The sequence below is a fragment of the Aythya ferina genome, assembly GCF_964211825.1.
Source record: "Aythya ferina genome assembly, contig: HAP1_SCAFFOLD_64, whole genome shotgun sequence".
NCBI classification, from domain to species: Eukaryota; Metazoa; Chordata; class Aves; order Anseriformes; family Anatidae; genus Aythya; species Aythya ferina.
In genome coordinates, this window is record NW_028181444.1 from 318011 (window position 1) to 332295 (window position 14285).

The 14285-nt window shown below is 41.1% G+C and overlaps 1 long non-coding RNA gene across 9 annotated transcripts in view; it reads left to right on the forward strand.

The window, feature by feature from the left end:
* LOC311428387 overlaps window positions 1–14285 on the forward strand; it is a 432091-nt gene that overhangs the window by 283071 nt on the left and 134735 nt on the right. The gene's annotated exons all lie outside the window — the stretch shown is intronic.

Sequence of the window (14285 nt, forward strand, 5' to 3'; positions counted from 1 at the left end):
ATGCACGGGGGATCTCTCCACCTATCGTGCATACCCAAAGCAGAAAGCAGTCTTGAATTTATACAATCAATCTATCAATATTCTACAAGCACCTATACATATGCATTACCTATCCCCGCCTTCCCTCGCTTCTCATGCTAATTAGCCTTTTGGCACCTTGCGCCTGCGCAGAGCCTTCCAAGAATTGTGGGCAGGGGTCTTTGGGACGTGGGCAGGGGTCTTTGGGAGGAAGACCCCGAGTCTTCCTCACAGTGTACTTTTCACCTTTGGTCAGGAATCTGCTGAATTGGCATGTTTCTTAATTGCAAGAGCTGGTTGTTGCTAATTCTCCCGTTTGTTGTATCTTTATAATGAATTCCAATGTCCAGTTTCGAGAGTTATAGTCCTTACATTCGTTTCTCTGTCCGCCTGCCGCTTCCTTATCATGAGTTCCAGTGTCTTGTTTCGAGATATACAGTCCTTGTCTGGGGATTGTCCTTGCCTCCCCAATACCTCCTTAATCAATCCCCCCTTTTCTTTTCCCATGCAAATTCTTTTGCATCAGATACTTCCATTATTTACAGTAACACAACAAAGCAGGCATCTAAACAACATGCACACAAATATTCCTAACACTACTAATACGATTAGAGCAATGAATACTTGTTTCAACCATTGGAAATTGGGCAACCAGGAGGTTAACTTAGTCCATAGTTCACTAAAACTCCATGAAAGATCATCTTTACTGATCTCATGTAGGATCCTTGTCTGCTTCCATATTTCTTCCAGGTCGGTAGAGATCCTTCCACTCTGATCTACATACATACAACAACTTGTGTTTATTACTGTACAGACTCCCCCTTGAGTGGCCAGTAACAAGTCTAGGGCCATCCGATTTTGGAATACTACCTGTGATAAACTAGATATCTCTTCTTGTTGAGCCTTTATAGCATCCAGAATTTTGTTTTCTAACTTCTCTATAATTGCAGAAATATTAACTATTGCCTTTTCCAATTCACTCACTCCTAACCATGGGATAAACCATCGCACAAAACTATGAAAAGGGGTGTGTCTCTCTACCAATGGATTGTTAATTTTTCATCTGATTCTCCGGATATGATTTCTCAAGTAACCTCGAGGCACTACATCATGTACTGTCATATTGGGGACTACCGCTCCAAGAGTGCAAGTTCCCTTCCAATTCTCAGGCAAGACCTTACGGGCTGTATCATTGCATAGCCAATACCACCCTTTTCCTTCTGGAACCGTCCAGCTGGTTGAATTTGTCCAGCCGCTAGTCGTACTAATATCAATTGTTCAATTACAAGATGTCTGATTTCCCACATAAGTAGTATCCGTATTTATACAATGCTGTTTTCCTATACCCTTAGGCGGGTTACACCTTTGTACACATACATAATAGGATTCTAACGGCATGAAGCTACTCACTTCTAGTTCCAAAACTGCTTAATGTTTTCGACCCCGAGATGTGTTTTCCCACAAATTAGTCCAAGATAAGTTTGCAGGCAAGGGAATCCCAATTAACGATACACCCTTATTCCCATGCTGTGGCAGATGGGTGCATACCCAACAGTTCGTCTTATTAGTTACTTGAGAAATTGTTTGTATTAAGGTCAGGTGTAAGTTCTCATCCCAAGTTGCCCACCCCAAATCCGAGAACCGCACCCCTGCAATCATTAGGATCTGGAAAACCGTAATTTTGTTGGTCCAATTGGAGTGGTGGTCCATATCCTCGCCGGGGCCTTCTTCACCCTTGAATTGTGGATCCAAGCTGCTTGCTTCTTAATCTTAATGGCGGTGTGTGTTGTCAGTAATACTTGGTATGCTCCCATCCACTTTCCTTCCATTTTTCCTGCACGGGTTGTCCTGAAAAAGTCTTTATAAAAATAAAATCCCCGAGCTTAAAGGGGTGGATTGGTTGATCCAACCCTCTAGCCCTGGTCCCTAAAACAAATTTATGTACTTTATTTAATTGTTTCTGAAGTTCAGTTATATAAGCATATAAATGTTCTGATCCTAACTGCGTTAGGTCCTCTCCACTAAATAGAAATTGCTATGGCCTTCCATATAAGATTTTGAAGGGACTCAAATTTCCTTTTATTCTAGGTTTAAATCTAATTCCAAGTAATGCTAAAGGGAGGGATTGAGGCCATGACAAATTAGCTTCTTATCCAATTTTAGCTATTTATTGTTTAATTAAATGGTTCATTTTTTCTACCTGTCCACTTGCCTGTGGTCTATAAGGAGTATGCAGTTGCCAATCTATCTTTAGAATCTTACTTATCTGGTCTACCACTTGTGCACAAAAATGTGAAACTCTATCAGAAGACATTGCTACTAGAATCCCAAAGCATGGTATTATTTCATTTAACAAGACTTTAACCACTTCTCTTGCTTTGTTTGTTCGACAGGGAAAGGCTTCAGGCCTTCCTGAAAACGTGTCAGTCAGAACCAGTAAATAATGATACCCCCCTTTTCTAGGGAGTTCTGAAAAATCAATTTGCCACTGTTGCCCCGAATAATTTCCTTTACCGATTATTCCAAATTTTATTCTATTCTTGGTATTGGGGTTATTGTGTAAGCAAATGCTACATTGTTGAGTTACTTGTTTTATCATATCGTCCCACTAATGTCGGACTCAGGCTCTTATGCGGTGTGCCAGCTCCCCAATGCGTTTTATTGTGTTCTGTAAGAACTATGGGCCATGTCAAACTAGAGGGTATTACTATGTGGTTATCTTTTAAATATACTCATCCATCTGGTTTCATTTTACCTTTCAAATCTTCAATTAATTTTAAGTCTTCTTTTGTATAATTTGGATATAGTTTGGATTTTACCGTCTGGTATCAAAGACAATGCCTTCACCTCAGTTATTTCAGCTGCCTGCTTAGCCTCTGCCAATCGATTTCCAATTTCAAAATCGGTGTTCCCCTTTTGGTGTCCCTGACAATGCATGATAGCTACCTTTTCTGGTTGTTTTACAGCCTCTAACAATTTTAAAATTTCTTCAGCATACTTTGTGTTTTCACTGAGCGGTCAGCAATCCATGTTCTTTCCGAATTGCTCCATGAGCATGTACCACGCCGAATGTATATTTAGGATCTGTCCAAATATTTACCCTTTTTCCCGCTGCCAGTTCCAATGCTCTCGTGAGAGCAACTATCTCCGCCTTTTGAGCTGATGTTCCAGGGGGTAAAGGCTTAGACTCGATTACCTGCTGAGTAGTTGTTATAGCATATCCAGCTTTACGTTGTCTTTGCGTAACAAAACTGCTCCCATCCGTGAACCAAGTTTCTTCCGCATCTTCCATGGGCTCCTCCTTAAGGTCTGGTCGGCTGCAATACACAGTCTCTAGAGTTTCTAAACAATCGTGAATCACAGCTTGTGCCGGAGCATCACTAAGAAAAGAGGCTAGATTCACAATATGAATTATCACAATCTCCACGTCGTCCTGTTCTACCAATATTGCTTGATATTTCAAAATCATCAATTCTTGTTTAAGTTGTTTAAAGACTTTTTGTGCTTCTCCAGTCCAGACTAACTTTGACTGGTTAATCTTTATCAATTCACATAGAGGCTTTACCAATAGTCCATAATTATAAATCCAAAGGCGACACCAACCTGTCATTCCTAAAAAGCTTTGTAGCTCCTTTACCATTTGAGGTTCTGGAGTCCGGCAAATGACTTCCTTATGTTCAGTTCCTAGTTCTCGTTGTCCTTCCGAAATGTCAAATCCCAGATAGGTCACACTTTGTTGAGCCAGCTGGACTTTCTGTCAAGAGACTTGATATCCATTTAAACCCAGAAAATTAAGACGACTTATAGTCCATTGAATCCAACTCCCTTTAGTCTCGGTAGCTATTAAGAGATCATCTACATATTGTAACAAAGCACCTTCAGTGTCCGGAGGTATCCATGTTTCGAGTTCCCTTGCTAATTGGTTTCCAAAAATAGTGGGGCTATTCTTGAATCCTTGAGGTAGTAATGTCCACGTAAGCTGCGTCTTTCTGCCTGAATCGGGATTTTCCCATTCAAAGGCGAATAGGTTTTGGCTTTCTGTGGCTAAGCCTAGGCAGAAGAAGGCATCTTTTAAATCCAGTACGGTAAACCAGACTTGACTATTCTTTAATTTAGTCAGCAAAGTATAAGGGTTTGCCACTACTGGATGTATATCCTCAGTGATTTTATTTATGGCCCTCAAATCCTGAACTAGCCTATAGCTTTTTCATCTGCCTTTTTAATTGGCAATATGGCTGAATTGTATTCTGATTCACATTCAATCAATAATCCATACTGTAAAAATTGATCAATTATCTCTTTAATTCCTTTCCTATCTTCTATCCTCAAAGGATATTACTTAACCTTAACGGGTTTCTCTCCTGGCTTTAATTTAATAATTATTAAGGTCACATTTTTAGCTCTTCCAGGGACTTCGGTAGCCCAAACTCCTGGACATACTTGATCTGTGATCTCTAAAGGTATTTCACTTTTAGGGTCAGTTTGTATTAGTGCCAAGCTTAACACATTTATTAGTTGTTCTTCTCCTGTTCTTAATTCCATTTTCCCTTTTTCAAAGACAATTTCTGCTCCTACTTGCTCTAATAAATCTCTACCTAAGAGTGCCCATGAGGAGCTAGGCATAGATAAAAATCTGTGTATGCCCCATTGTTTCCCTAACTTGTACTTCAAAGGTTCACAAAAATAAGCCTTTTCGGTTACACCTTGTCCTGGTTTCAGTTAGAACAGAATTAATTTTCTTCCTAGTAGCTGGGAGAATGCTATGTTTTGGCTTAGGATGAGAAGAGTGCTGATAACACCCCGATGTTTCAGTTGTTGCAGAGTAATGCTTATACCAAGCCAAGGACATCTCAGCTTCTTGCTCTGTCCTGCCAACAGGCAGGCTGGGGGTGCAGTAAGAGCTGGGAGGGGACAGACCCAGGACAGGTGACCCAAACTAGCCAAAGGGGTATTCCATAGCATCTGACGTCAGGCTAAACAATACATAGGGGTGGCTAGCCAGGGGGAGGGGGCCGGACTGCTCGGGGTTAGGCTGGGCATCGGTCAGCGGGTGGTGAGCAATTGCATTGTGCATCACTTGTTTGTACACATTATTACTAGTGGTACTATTATCATCATTGTATTATTATTATTATTATTATTATTATTACTATTATTATTATTATTATTATTATTTTGTCTTATTAAACTGTCTTTATCTCAACTCACGGGCTTCACTTTCCATTTCTCTCCCCCATCCCAGAGAGGGAGGGGGAGGGGGAGCGAACAGCTGCGTGGTGTTTAGCTGCCGGCCAGGTTAAACCACGACACACCTTTTACCCTAACATAATAATTCTGTGAAGGCATTAATGCTTGATTTAGAACTGAATACGTTGCCCCATAGCAATAAGAAATTTCACTTCCATTCCTCCCCTAGCTTCATTATAACCAGTGGAGGATCCGCTAGGGTAGATTCCCCAGGTCCCCGTTATTCCTGTTGAAATCAGGGGTTGATTACCCTAGGAAAAGGCTAGTCAATTTGTCCTCCAAAGCCAGGTCCAAACCGTTTTGTTTTATTTATTTAGTTATTTATTTATTTATTTTCATTACATTTCAGAGTTGGTCCAAAAATTCCATAGGGCTTTCTTTTAGACCTTGTTGGAAGCATATTCTCAATTCCCAATTCATCCAGGTTTTAGTATTTACTTAACCGTTCATAATTTTCAGGATGATTCGGGTCTTAGTGGGGGTCGGTCGGGGAATGCAATTGTCCACAGTTCCCTGAACGGTCCCATCAGCAATCTGAGCTCGCACATGAACTCAGGTTGTTTTAAGAGTGTACCTCTTTTCTGTTTCTGTGACAACTCTCTCGGACCGATCATGGTCCCTTTGCCCTAAAGGGCTAACACCCATGATTTTAAGATCTCTGCCTCGGGCAGAGGCAGAACTATTAACATTCCTACATCCTCTTTCCCTGCTCATTCAACTTCAAACACCTTTAACACTTTCAACAACCCTTTTAACACTTCCTTTATCTTTCTCCAGCCTGTACTTCTCTAATGCCAACATCAAAGGTTCAGTCAGGGGCCAACTTAATTCCCTACCTTTTCCCACCAAGATGCTGAAACATCAGTATACAACATTTCATCCTGTTCTGCTTCTCAAGAAACAACATTAACTGTAGCAAAATATTATAGTTTAAAGTTCCGTTTAGGGGCCACTTTTCTCCACATTCCAGCTTATAAAGCGGCCACCACTGATTACGATATTTTATCAATGTTTTCCTGTTCACACTTCCACCGGCAGATCCTCCAATATCCTTCCAGTGACTTAAAACACATCCTAACACACTTTTCTTTAAAATTTCACTGCTTGTTTGCCCCCCCAGTTTCCAGTTTACACTTTCAGAATACACACGTTACTTACAAAAGCGTATCACAAAACGTATCACTCACAAAAATACGGGCACGCAATATCTTTCAGTAGCGATGCCACAAAACTACTATTACCAGCAATATTGCCAAAATCACAGTAACAATAGTCAGAGTCAAATTCCACATGCGAGAAGTCAGAAAACCGAACTGTGTAACACCGTAACGATATCTTTCTTATAACAATGCCACGAACCTACTATTACCACCAGGAAAATAGCCAAAATCGCAGTAACAAGAACCAGAGTTAAATACCATACTCCATGAGTCAGAAAATCGAAATAGACAACACAATTCCAGATGGACCTTAAAGCGAGCTCCTTCCTTAAGGTCCCCAAACATGTACTTATGGTGCTAACCACAAAGTATATACCAAACACTGCCTCGCAGAAGATCACCTTCTGACTTACAGACAGTTCCAGATGACCGGTCTACCAGAAAACCAAACCAGAATAAAGAATATACTCACTTACAATGATGGGGTCCTTGTCTGCCTCCGCAGTGATCCAGTGAGTCAAGGAGTCCCTCCGGGAAATCCCGGGGGTACCCTAGGGAGTCCTGTTCCCAGCAGGTCCTGCAGTCCGGCAGAGAGGTTGTCCCATCTGGGTCGCCAAATTGATTCAAAGATCGAAGCCGAAATTCCTTTAAGTGGTATATTCTTTATTGCAGCGCTGGATGCACGGGGGATCTCTCCACCTATCGTGCATACCCAAAGCAGAAAGCAGTCTTGAATTTATACAATCAATCTATCAATATTCTACAAGCACCTATACATATGCATTACCTATCCCCGCCTTCCCTCGCTTCTCATGCTAATTAGCCTTTTGGCACCTTGCGCCTGCGCAGAGCCTTCCAAGAATTGTGGGCAGGGGTCTTTGGGACGTGGGCAGGGGTCTTTGGGAGGAAGACCCCGAGTCTTCCTCACAGTGTACTTTTCACCTTTGGTCAGGAATCTGCTGAATTGGCATGTTTCTTAATTGCAAGAGCTGGTTGTTGCTAATTCTCCCGTTTGTTGTATCTTTATAATGAATTCCAATGTCCAGTTTCGAGAGTTATAGTCCTTACATTCGTTTCTCTGTCCGCCTGCCGCTTCCTTATCATGAGTTCCAGTGTCTTGTTTCGAGATATACAGTCCTTGTCTGGGGATTGTCCTTGCCTCCCCAATACCTCCTTAATCAATCCCCCCTTTTCTTTTCCCATGCAAATTCTTTTGCATCAGATACTTCCATTATTTACAGTAACACAACAAAGCAGGCATCTAAACAACATGCACACAAATATTCCTAACACTACTAATACGATTAGAGCAATGAATACTTGTTTCAACCATTGGAAATTGGGCAACCAGGAGGTTAACTTAGTCCATAGTTCACTAAAACTCCATGAAAGATCATCTTTACTGATCTCATGTAGGATCCTTGTCTGCTTCCATATTTCTTCCAGGTCGGTAGAGATCCTTCCACTCTGATCTACATACATACAACAACTTGTGTTTATTACTGTACAGACTCCCCCTTGAGTGGCCAGTAACAAGTCTAGGGCCATCCGATTTTGGAATACTACCTGTGATAAACTAGATATCTCTTCTTGTTGAGCCTTTATAGCATCCAGAATTTTGTTTTCTAACTTCTCTATAATTGCAGAAATATTAACTATTGCCTTTTCCAATTCACTCACTCCTAACCATGGGATAAACCATCGCACAAAACTATGAAAAGGGGTGTGTCTCTCTACCAATGGATTGTTAATTTTTCATCTGATTCTCCGGATATGATTTCTCAAGTAACCTCGAGGCACTACATCATGTACTGTCATATTGGGGACTACCGCTCCAAGAGTGCAAGTTCCCTTCCAATTCTCAGGCAAGACCTTACGGGCTGTATCATTGCATAGCCAATACCACCCTTTTCCTTCTGGAACCGTCCAGCTGGTTGAATTTGTCCAGCCGCTAGTCGTACTAATATCAATTGTTCAATTACAAGATGTCTGATTTCCCACATAAGTAGTATCCGTATTTATACAATGCTGTTTTCCTATACCCTTAGGCGGGTTACACCTTTGTACACATACATAATAGGATTCTAACGGCATGAAGCTACTCACTTCTAGTTCCAAAACTGCTTAATGTTTTCGACCCCGAGATGTGTTTTCCCACAAATTAGTCCAAGATAAGTTTGCAGGCAAGGGAATCCCAATTAACGATACACCCTTATTCCCATGCTGTGGCAGATGGGTGCATACCCAACAGTTCGTCTTATTAGTTACTTGAGAAATTGTTTGTATTAAGGTCAGGTGTAAGTTCTCATCCCAAGTTGCCCACCCCAAATCCGAGAACCGCACCCCTGCAATCATTAGGATCTGGAAAACCGTAATTTTGTTGGTCCAATTGGAGTGGTGGTCCATATCCTCGCCGGGGCCTTCTTCACCCTTGAATTGTGGATCCAAGCTGCTTGCTTCTTAATCTTAATGGCGGTGTGTGTTGTCAGTAATACTTGGTATGCTCCCATCCACTTTCCTTCCATTTTTCCTGCACGGGTTGTCCTGAAAAAGTCTTTATAAAAATAAAATCCCCGAGCTTAAAGGGGTGGATTGGTTGATCCAACCCTCTAGCCCTGGTCCCTAAAACAAATGTATGTACTTTATTTAATTGTTTCTGAAGTTCAGTTATATAAGCATATAAATGTTCTGATCCTAACTGCGTTAGGTCCTCTCCACTAAATAGAAATTGCTATGGCCTTCCATATAAGATTTTGAAGGGACTCAAATTTCCTTTTATTCTAGGTTTAAATCTAATTCCAAGTAATGCTAAAGGGAGGGATTGAGGCCATGACAAATTAGCTTCTTATCCAATTTTAGCTATTTATTGTTTAATTAAATGGTTCATTTTTTCTACCTGTCCACTTGCCTGTGGTCTATAAGGAGTATGCAGTTGCCAATCTATCTTTAGAATCTTACTTATCTGGTCTACCACTTGTGCACAAAAATGTGAAACTCTATCAGAAGACATTGCTACTAGAATCCCAAAGCATGGTATTATTTCATTTAACAAGACTTTAACCACTTCTCTTGCTTTGGTTGTTCGACAGGGAAAGGCTTCAGGCCTTCCTGAAAACGTGTCAGTCAGAACCAGTAAATAATGATACCCCCCTTTTCTAGGGAGTTCTGAAAAATCAATTTGCCACTGTTGCCCCGAATAATTTCCTTTACCGATTATTCCAAATTTTATTCTATTCTTGGTATTGGGGTTATTGTGTAAGCAAATGCTACATTGTTGAGTTACTTGTTTTATCATATCGTCCCACTAATGTCGGACTCAGGCTCTTATGCGGTGTGCCAGCTCCCCAATGCGTTTTATTGTGTTCTGTAAGAACTATGGGCCATGTCAAACTAGAGGGTATTACTATGTGGTTATCTTTTAAATATACTCATCCATCTGGTTTCATTTTACCTTTCAAATCTTCAATTAATTTTAAGTCTTCTTTTGTATAATTTGGATATAGTTTGGATTTTACCGTCTGGTATCAAAGACAATGCCTTCACCTCAGTTATTTCAGCTGCCTGCTTAGCCTCTGCCAATCGATTTCCAATTTCAAAATCGGTGTTCCCCTTTTGGTGTCCCTGACAATGCATGATAGCTACCTTTTCTGGTTGTTTTACAGCCTCTAACAATTTTAAAATTTCTTCAGCATACTTTGTGTTTTCACTGAGCGGTCAGCAATCCATGTTCTTTCCGAATTGCTCCATGAGCATGTACCACGCCGAATGTATATTTAGGATCTGTCCAAATATTTACCCTTTTTCCCGCTGCCAGTTCCAATGCTCTCGTGAGAGCAACTATCTCCGCCTTTTGAGCTGATGTTCCAGGGGGTAAAGGCTTAGACTCGATTACCTGCTGAGTAGTTGTTATAGCATATCCAGCTTTACGTTGTCTTTGCGTAACAAAACTGCTCCCATCCGTGAACCAAGTTTCTTCCGCATCTTCCATGGGCTCCTCCTTAAGGTCTGGTCGGCTGCAATACACAGTCTCTAGAGTTTCTAAACAATCGTGAATCACAGCTTGTGCCGGAGCATCACTAAGAAAAGAGGCTAGATTCACAATATGAATTATCACAATCTCCACGTCGTCCTGTTCTACCAATATTGCTTGATATTTCAAAATCATCAATTCTTGTTTAAGTTGTTTAAAGACTTTTTGTGCTTCTCCAGTCCAGACTAACTTTGACTGGTTAATCTTTATCAATTCACATAGAGGCTTTACCAATAGTCCATAATTATAAATCCAAAGGCGACACCAACCTGTCATTCCTAAAAAGCTTTGTAGCTCCTTTACCATTTGAGGTTCTGGAGTCCGGCAAATGACTTCCTTATGTTCAGTTCCTAGTTCTCGTTGTCCTTCCGAAATGTCAAATCCCAGATAGGTCACACTTTGTTGAGCCAGCTGGACTTTCTGTCAAGAGACTTGATATCCATTTAAACCCAGAAAATTAAGACGACTTATAGTCCATTGAATCCAACTCCCTTTAGTCTCGGTAGCTATTAAGAGATCATCTACATATTGTAACAAAGCACCTTCAGTGTCCGGAGGTATCCATGTTTCGAGTTCCCTTGCTAATTGGTTTCCAAAAATAGTGGGGCTATTCTTGAATCCTTGAGGTAGTAATGTCCACGTAAGCTGCGTCTTTCTGCCTGAATCGGGATTTTCCCATTCAAAGGCGAATAGGTTTTGGCTTTCTGTGGCTAAGCCTAGGCAGAAGAAGGCATCTTTTAAATCCAGTACGGTAAACCAGACTTGACTATTCTTTAATTTAGTCAGCAAAGTATAAGGGTTTGCCACTACTGGATGTATATCCTCAGTGATTTTATTTATGGCCCTCAAATCCTGAACTAGCCTATAGCTTTTTCATCTGCCTTTTTAATTGGCAATATGGCTGAATTGTATTCTGATTCACATTCAATCAATAATCCATACTGTAAAAATTGATCAATTATCTCTTTAATTCCTTTCCTATCTTCTATCCTCAAAGGATATTACTTAACCTTAACGGGTTTCTCTCCTGGCTTTAATTTAATAATTATTAAGGTCACATTTTTAGCTCTTCCAGGGACTTCGGTAGCCCAAACTCCTGGACATACTTGATCTGTGATCTCTAAAGGTATTTCACTTTTAGGGTCAGTTTGTATTAGTGCCAAGCTTAACACATTTATTAGTTGTTCTTCTCCTGTTCTTAATTCCATTTTCCCTTTTTCAAAGACAATTTCTGCTCCTACTTGCTCTAATAAATCTCTACCTAAGAGTGCCCATGAGGAGCTAGGCATAGATAAAAATCTGTGTATGCCCCATTGTTTCCCTAACTTGTACTTCAAAGGTTCACAAAAATAAGCCTTTTCGGTTACACCTTGTCCTGGTTTCAGTTAGAACAGAATTAATTTTCTTCCTAGTAGCTGGGAGAATGCTATGTTTTGGCTTAGGATGAGAAGAGTGCTGATAACACCCCGATGTTTCAGTTGTTGCAGAGTAATGCTTATACCAAGCCAAGGACATCTCAGCTTCTTGCTCTGTCCTGCCAACAGGCAGGCTGGGGGTGCAGTAAGAGCTGGGAGGGGACAGACCCAGGACAGGTGACCCAAACTAGCCAAAGGGGTATTCCATAGCATCTGACGTCAGGCTAAACAATACATAGGGGTGGCTAGCCAGGGGGAGGGGGCCGGACTGCTCGGGGTTAGGCTGGGCATCGGTCAGCGGGTGGTGAGCAATTGCATTGTGCATCACTTGTTTGTACACATTATTACTAGTGGTACTATTATCATCATTGTATTATTATTATTATTATTATTATTATTACTATTACTATTATTATTATTATTATTATTTTGTCTTATTAAACTGTCTTTATCTCAACTCACGGGCTTCACTTTCCATTTCTCTCCCCCATCCCAGAGAGGGAGGGGGAGGGTGAGCGAACAGCTGCGTGGTGTTTAGCTGCCGGCCGGGTTAAACCACGACACACCTTTTACCCTAACATAATAATTCTGTGAAGGCATTAATGCTTGATTTAGAACTGAATACGTTGCCCCATAGCAATAAGAAATTTCACTTCCATTCCTCCCCTAGCTTCATTATAACCAGTGGAGGATCCGCTAGGGTAGATTCCCCAGGTCCCCGTTATTCCTGTTGAAATGAGGATTTGATTACCCTAGGAAAAGGCTAGTCAATTTGTCCTCCAAAGCCAGGTCCAAACCGTTTTGTTTTATTTATTTAGTTATTTATTTATTTATTTTCATTACATTTCAGAGTTGGTCCAAAAATTCCATAGGGCTTTCTTTTAGACCTTGTTGGAAGCATATTCTCAATTCCCAATTCATCCAGGTTTTAGTATTTACTTAACCGTTCATAATTTTCAGGATGATTCGGGTCTTAGTGGGGGTCGGTCGGGGAATGCAATTGTCCACAGTTCCCTGAACGGTCCCATCAGCAATCTGAGCTCGCACATGAACTCAGGTTGTTTTAAGAGTGTACCTCTTTTCTGTTTCTGTGACAACTCTCTCGGACCGATCATGGTCCCTTTGCCCTAAAGGGCTAACACCCATGATTTTAAGATCTCTGCCTCGGGCAGAGGCAGAACTATTAACATTCCTACATCCTCTTTCCCTGCTCATTCAACTTCAAACACCTTTAACACTTTCAACAACCCTTTTAACACTTCCTTTATCTTTCTCCAGCCTGTACTTCTCTAATGCCAACATCAAAGGTTCAGTCAGGGGCCAACTTAATTCCCTACCTTTTCCCACCAAGATGCTGAAACATCAGTATACAACATTTCATCCTGTTCTGCTTCTCAAGAAACAACATTAACTGTAGCAAAATATTATAGTTTAAAGTTCCGTTTAGGGGCCACTTTTCTCCACATTCCAGCTTATAAAGCGGCCACCACTGATTACGATATTTTATCAATGTTTTCCTGTTCACACTTCCACCGGCAGATCCTCCAATATCCTTCCAGTGACTTAAAACACATCCTAACACACTTTTCTTTAAAATTTCACTGCTTGTTTGCCCCCCCAGTTTCCAGTTTACACTTTCAGAATACACACGTTACTTACAAAAGCGTATCACAAAACGTATCACTCACAAAAATACGGGCACGCAATATCTTTCAGTAGCGATGCCACAAAACTACTATTACCAGCAATATTGCCAAAATCACAGTAACAATAGTCAGAGTCAAATTCCACATGCGAGAAGTCAGAAAACCGAACTGTGTAACACCGTAACGATATCTTTCTTATAACAATGCCACGAACCTACTATTACCACCAGGAAAATAGCCAAAATCGCAGTAACAAGAACCAGAGTTAAATACCATACTCCATGAGTCAGAAAATCGAAATAGACAACACAATTCCAGATGGACCTTAAAGCGAGCTCCTTCCTTAAGGTCCCCAAACATGTACTTATGGTGCTAACCACAAAGTATATACCAAACACTGCCTCGCAGAAGATCACCTTCTGACTTACAGACAGTTCCAGATGACCGGTCTACCAGAAAACCAAACCAGAATAAAGAATATACTCACTTACAATGATGGGGTCCTTGTCTGCCTCCGCAGTGATCCGGTGAGTCAAGGAGTCCCTCCGGGAAATCCCGGGGGTACCCTAGGGAGTCCTGTTCCCAGCAGGTCCTGCAGTCCGGCAGAGAGGTTGTCCCATCTGGGTCGCCAAATTGATTCAAAGATCGAAGCCGAAATTCCTTTAAGTGGTATATTCTTTATTGCAGCGCTGGATGCACGGGGGATCTCTCCACCTATCGTGCATACCCAAAGCAGAAAGCAGTCTTGAATTTATACAATCAATCTATC